This window comes from Sinocyclocheilus rhinocerous, unplaced genomic scaffold (assembly GCF_001515625.1).
Source record: "Sinocyclocheilus rhinocerous isolate Xijiao unplaced genomic scaffold, SAMN03320098_v1.1 scaffold1075, whole genome shotgun sequence".
In the NCBI taxonomy this organism is placed as follows: Eukaryota; Metazoa; Chordata; class Actinopteri; order Cypriniformes; family Cyprinidae; genus Sinocyclocheilus; species Sinocyclocheilus rhinocerous.
This window is the reverse complement of record NW_015645062.1, coordinates 99,711-106,708: the sequence shown is the minus strand read 5'-3', so window position 1 is coordinate 106,708 and position 6,998 is coordinate 99,711. Positions and strand designations below refer to the sequence as shown.

Genomic DNA, 6,998 nt, shown 5'->3' with positions numbered 1-6,998 from the left:
CCCCCCCCCCCCACACCACTGAATTTTAAATTGTTCATAGAATTCTAGAATTTATAGAATTGATTTGTTCTATTTTATTTAATTATATATACACATGCATGTATTTATTTATTATTATTTAAATACATATCTGTTCTAAATTCATTTGGCAATACATTGTAACAACTGCCATGCCAATAAAGCACATATTGAATTGAATATTGAATTGAGAGAGAGAGAGAGAGAGAGAGAGAGAGAGAGAGCGCGAGAACCAGTCTTTCACGTGGAAGTCAAATTAGCAGTCTGAAACGGAGAGTTCAACTACTCTGTAATGCTAGAAACTATGATTAATAATATGAATGAATAGCGGTTACCTCTGAAGCATGGGTCCACTGCAGATTACACACAAAGAAACAGTTTTTAAATAACGTTACTCATTATAATGACACAGTAAAGACGGGCTCCCTCAGAATAATGTATCAAGTAGCTGACAGAAACTCGTTAAGTTTCGCATTCTCTTAATTAAGTTTCAGATACACGCTGAAAAAGGCAAAACATTTAAAAGGACAGCAGTGAGTTTTTACGAGGCACAAATGATACTAGCTATAATGCTAACAAATTGCGGCGAGGTCCATTCGACCGTAAGCTCCCATGCAAAGGGGACTTCACTTTTCCGCCATGCTATGTTCTTCTTCGTCTTCTATAGAGATTTGTGGCTAGATGCATCAGGGGCGTATTGCTGCCCTCCTTAGTTCATTTGATGAACTCCGCTTAACCCTTTAAGCCCCGAAGGAAGGTGATGTTTTCCCGAGTGACATACACAAAAATAATGACTCATAACTCCAAAACCGTAGCAAGGAGAGTCAAAGGGTAGTTATCATTTGATAGAAATCTTTCTATATTTTTTAGGGAAGAAATTATTTACATTTGAACATTCTCATGCTGAGAAATGTGATAAAATGTATGAAAAATTTGTGTGCTCACGGGAAATTTTCATTCTTATTTGACATTCAATATTTCAGGAAAGAAATAAGGTAGGAGAAACATTTTTTGGCGATATTCCTCAGCATGTGAGCTGTATGTGAATTAAAGTTTGTGGTGATATCATGGAAGTAATCCAAAGTTACAGCATTTGGAACCAATGTAGCCTTTTTCTTAGCTCTTGAGAGTTTTGAAATTGTGTCATACACAATTTTGAGTAACATACACAGAAGCATGCCTCATTCAAGTTTAGTTAAAGCCCCAAACAATAGCTTGTTTAATTCTACTCTGTTTTATTCTACTTCTTCAAATGATATGACACATGACTATCTGCAGCTGTATGATTTTGACATATTAGAGTACATGGCACAAAAACATTTCATGAATTATGAAAACATTTTTTTGATTTGTCTGCAAATAACTCACTACTACTAGGAGTTAATCGAAGAGCCTTATGCATTGTAAAGTTCAGACACTAAGCTTTTAAATGACACCTGTTTTGTACTGATCAAGGCAGTGGTTTAGAAAAATATAATTATATTTTTCTTCGCTAGGTGGCGCCCGCCGGTGGTAGTACACTCCGGTTTAGAGGGACTACTCAAAGGGCTGTTCGATTCCGAAATTTTTGGAATCGATTCCCATTCCTGGAATCGATGGGATTCGATTGCAAGAAGATTCCACACTGTTGTTTCCAAATCTTTTTCAATTCTTGTTTTTTAGATTGAAGGAACCTAATCTCGCCATGACTATAGGATATATAGGTCGTAGAAAGTATCCTTCTTATAATATGAAGCTTTGTAAAAATGACGATACATTTCTATAGCTCTGATTAATTTTTAAATTGTAATTTTGTCTACATTGACCTTGAAATTAGTTATAGCCCACAGCTCAGCAGTGGACATGTGTTTATTGCATGAGTGGGACAAGACATGAAGTGTCTAAAGTGCACCACAGTTCAGCTGAATGGTTAATTAATGACTTCCAAACAGTGTTAAGTCGTACATGTGCTATCTGGGGTAATACATCATTTGAAACTGTAACAGGTCTTTTATTTGTATACACTCGCACTATCAACAAAACAAATTTATTTTGTAAAATAAAGAAAACAAATAGGGTGCGCTTTCTGCATTCTCAGTCTTCGTGAGTAGCTTCCTGAAACCCGTCACTAAAATGAACGAAAACTCAGTGAATACTTACATTTACATTTAGTCATTTAGCAGACGTTTTTATCCAAAGTGACTTACAAACGAGGACAATGGAAGCAATCAAAATCAACAGCAATGATATGCAAGTGTTATGACAAGTCTCAGTTAGCCTAACGCAGTACACATAGCAAGGTTTTTTTTATTATATAATAAATAAAAAGAAAACAGATAAAATAGAAAAAGTATAGAGCAAGCTAGTGTCAGAGACCTTTTTTGTGTGTGAATTGTACAATAAATCAAAAGAAAACAAATAGATAGAATACAAAAAGAATAGTGAAGCTAGTATTTTTTAAAGAATAGAATTAGAATAGAGAGTGCTAGAGTTAGAGGGTCAAATAAAGATGGAAGATATGTGTTTTTAGCCGATTCTTGAAGATGGCTAAGGACTCAGCTGCTCGGATTGAGTTGACTATGATACTTGACACACAGACATAAAAAATAATTATATCTAAAGAAAGCTTGAAGTGTCTATTTTTAAATGAAGACATGTCGAAAACAAATATTATCTGATAAATTAATCCATATGAAACCAACGCGAGGTACAGTCTTTCCCGTCTAAGCTCATCTATAATGTGGCCGCGCCCATGCACATCATGCTCTATAAGATAATCATCCACGCAAAACCAAGCTTGAGAACTTTTCTCAAACTATAATGGCAAATTAAAATATGTGAAATCGAGTGCAACATTTTGAAATATGAAAACAGGGCTGTTTCTAGCCATTTTGAAATCCCTATCAGCGCCCCCATCCCCCATCACACTCCCAAAAAAGAGAATTTAATATTACATACAAAATAACATAAAACTGATTATGTAAACACTCAAATCTTAAATAAATACATTGATACATTTCCGATTTATATTTGTATATAGGTTATAAATATATAATTTATTTTCAGACATCAGTTTCTTGTCACATTCAAATTAGTTGTCATAGTAACGACACTAATTTGTGGAGATTCAATGCATTGTGAGTTCCACAAATATACATTTACATTTAGACATTTAGCAGACGCTTTTATCCAAAGCGACTTACAAATGAGGACAATGGAAGCAATCAAAATCGCGAAAAGAGCAATGATATGCAATTGCTATGAATATATGAACGCATTATTTGTAAACTGACTGTTAAGATAAAAAGTTTGCACAATTTATTATCTGTAATACCATTATAGCCACTGGATGCCTGTATAGCTCTATGTAACAATCTCTAGTTGCTAAGAAATTGTCATCACACATAAATTAATTTTATTTCATTTGTATTTGGATACATTTTTAGATATTATCAATGGCTACTTTTTGTTTTTATCTGTTTTTTTGTTCAATTGTTTTGTCATTGTTGTGTCAGTTATTGCATTATATTTATCAAACCTATAAAAGCCTTTGTTACCCCAAACTACATATAAAAGCCTGATAAGTGGCATAAAAGTAATCAGAATGCAGCTACTTGTTCCTTTGTTACTCATTGACATGTGAACTTCCTCTTTAAATAACGCGACGCTCTGCCCTTTATGTGTATGACGCTGCTCCCATTAAGCACTGTTGGAAGCGAATTAATTGATTCAGCATTTCGACACTTCCATAAGGATGCATTAAATTCGACAAAGTGGTTTAATAAAGGATGTATTGATCTTGTGAATTAGTGAATTTTACTACACCAATATTTTTTTAATTGGCTGTTAAAGTTTAATATGGGAATATTACACGACACACTGATCCTTTAACAATGCATTGGCGTTTTGGACCAATTTCACAACATGATTTCTCGACTGCCACAAATACCTGCTTAAACAAAATACTGATTTTGTGCACTTTTTACTGCACCAATATTTTAAATGCATCTTTGAACTTAGCTTTATTGCATTGCAAAAAAAAACAAAAAACCTTACTTTGCCAAAGCACTGACAGAACCCATTGATCTAATGGCATTGTTGAGCACTCCAAATGCAAACTTTCCATGCAACAATCAGAGGCAGCAATTGACAGCACTCTGATCCAATGGCATACAGGCATCGTCAGATTGACAGTACTCTAGCCCAGTGATGGTGGGGGATCCGGTGGGGGTATAATATAACAATTATATTTCAGGTCGGCCGTGCCACTCTTTATCACAACCCTGCTAAAATGTAGTGCCAGTGTGTGCGCTCATTGGCGCCCCCTCCTGCTGGTGGCGCCCTAGGTGACCGCCTAGCTTGCCTATATGCCTAGAAACGGTACTATATGAAAATATGAAAACATTTTGAAATATGACCTTTCATTGCATCTAAATGTTGTAGGACTCATTTGCATTTTAGCTTGCACTCTCTGGTAATTTATTAAAGGGCATACTGACGTGCAAAACATGATTTTTACTTCATTACACAAAATAATGTTCTATTTAGCAACGTCATATGACCCCTTTAAGTAACATAATTTTATTGACATTAGTAACTGTAATTGTAAAGAATTGTTCAGCTCTTAGGTGCCAATTAATACCCCGTGGCAACCACCAAAAATTGTCCGTTCAGAACAATTAACTTAAGTGATGTCCGTTTAGGAGGAGCTAGATGCACACACCACTCATAGACCACTAATTGCAAACTTGAACAGTTTTAATTAAGTGTGGTTTCTTTGATGTACGCACACATGTGATTACTCAATATTGCGGGTGAACTAACACCGTTAGGATCGTCTCGCGCTAGTAATAATAATGGCGATCATAACTGTACTAAACTGAGTCAGCATCCGGGTCCTTTGCACCTTCTGGGTCCTAACAATAGGCGTGTGACTGACGCCTGACTAAATAACAACAGCGAATTAACCATTACACATATACAAAGAACTGTATGAACATATTAAATAACTGGTTCTCAGTTTAGTACAGTAATCAAATTACATAAATTTAAAATGTAATGCATATTACATTACTGCATTATCAGGAAAATTAATTAGAATACAGTAATACGATAAAACAAAGACTATCCTTGAAAGTATGGAGCTTATAATATGACAAAACTAATTGAATTTGTATTGTGTAAATTTGAATTATTGACGTGTCATTTAACAGAACTGAATATTATGTGGCATTTAACATAGTTCTGAATTTGATTTTTTTTTTTACTTGAATATTAAACATTTGAAATTTAACACAACTGAATATTTTTATGGCATAGTTTTAAAGACATGTATTTTTAAACAGCAAATTTTTTGTTCTGAAATCTTAGACTGCAAATATCTAGAAGTTATTCTTAAACATTTATGGTTTATATACTTATATGTTAGGTTAGCATTCTCAGCATGTGAAACATTTGTCTAAGCCAGAGGTTCTCAACCTTTTCTACTCCAAGGCCCCCCTCCTCTCCAAATCAATACTTTGCAAAAATATCACTGCAGATATTCTTTACAACTTAAAAGTAGCTACTTAAAAGTACGTAAACCTTAATTATACAGTAACTTCAAAAAAAAAAAAGAAGTCACCCTGCCATACCAAACAATACCACAGGGAGATGCCAAAGGACTGCATACACAGATCCATGCAGAATAACTAAACACACCAAAATACAAATGAAAAATGAAACCATTCTGAATGTGTGGAAAGGCGGTTCGATGTCATCAGTGAATGGTTCCTCTGTCAGAATAAGCGAATTTGAAGCGTTTGATGCCCGTGTGTACATAACTGATCCTCCCAAACACGCTTCTTCAGTGAGCATCTGTTATAAAACACTTGCTGTACATTCATTTTAAGTGAGTGACGTGACATGTGGCCAAGTATGGTGACCCATACTCGGAATTAGTGCTCTGCATTTATCCCATCCAAAGTGCACACACACAGCAGTGCAGTCGTGGTATTGAAGGTGGGAGAGAGCGCTGTATATTCACTCCCCTCACCTACAATCACTGCCGGTACGAGACTCGAACCCGCAACCTTTGGGTTACGAGTCCGACTCTCTAACCATTAGGCCACAGTATACAGAAATGTGTTCAAGCAAATATGATGTTATAGCGATCCATGCACCATGAGTGCAGATAGGTTTGTTTGCGCATCAATAATGACGGACACATGCGTGCCTAGTGTATGACTATAATAGTAGCTATAATAGTCTTTACTGGGCGGTGCTAGGGGCTAGCATATAGGCTTAGATCTCTGCCACAATTCTGCGCGCGAAAGATCATATTTTGAGCGCACAAAAGTGCATTTTGCAAGCGCGCACAACTTGCATAATAATTATGCATGCACTGTGTTTTTCCTCTTCTGCCGTCGTGGTAATGCAAGAAATGCTGTGAGTGGTTGTCAAGGCAGCCAATCAGAATTGAGCAAGCGAGCTGTTGGCATTTAGAGAGCACTGAGGGCAGCGGGCATCAGGTGAGCAAGCTAGTGAAACGTTGCACGCGCAAAAGAGAAGGTCTGCACACATCCAAAAACTTATTTTAAATGCAAAATTGATTTTCATGCGCTCGAAATACTTTCTTCTTTGCGAGACAAACATTTTCTCCACAAAACTCAGTTCGCGCGTGTGCAAAACGCACTTTTGCGCGCTCAAAATATGATCTTTCGCACGCAGAATTGCGGCAGAGATGTAATCCCATACTAGCACCCCCATACATAAAAAAGATGAAATAAAATAAAAACATTTATTCCATGGTGTGTCTGAATACTGAATTCTGATTGGCTGGCAGGTATGCAGTAAAACCGTTTAATGCACAGGTAGTTACAAGTCAGTTTAATCACTGTTCTATATTAATGCGCTGCTTTAATTGATGCACACTAACCAACACACATCACTCGCACGCACACACACACACACACACACAGAGAGAGAGAGAGAGATCGCTGATTGTGCTGCACACACACACA

At 36.3% G+C, this 6,998-nt stretch overlaps 1 protein-coding gene across 4 annotated transcripts in view; it reads right to left on the bottom strand.

Annotated features, from left to right (window-relative positions):
- The window catches only part of fastkd3 (FAST kinase domains 3), a 22,905-nt gene extending 22,194 nt beyond the window's left edge, over window positions 1-711 (bottom strand). The window contains exon 1 of one of the 4 annotated variants that reach the window (XM_016508526.1): window positions 596-711. The gene's annotated coding sequence lies outside the window, so the exon portion shown is untranslated. Of the gene's footprint in view, window positions 1-353 lie in introns of all 4 variants that reach the window. The other 3 variants (XM_016508524.1, XM_016508523.1, XM_016508522.1) reach the window with 3 other exon arrangements.
- Window positions 712-6,998: the final 6,287 nt, after the last annotated feature.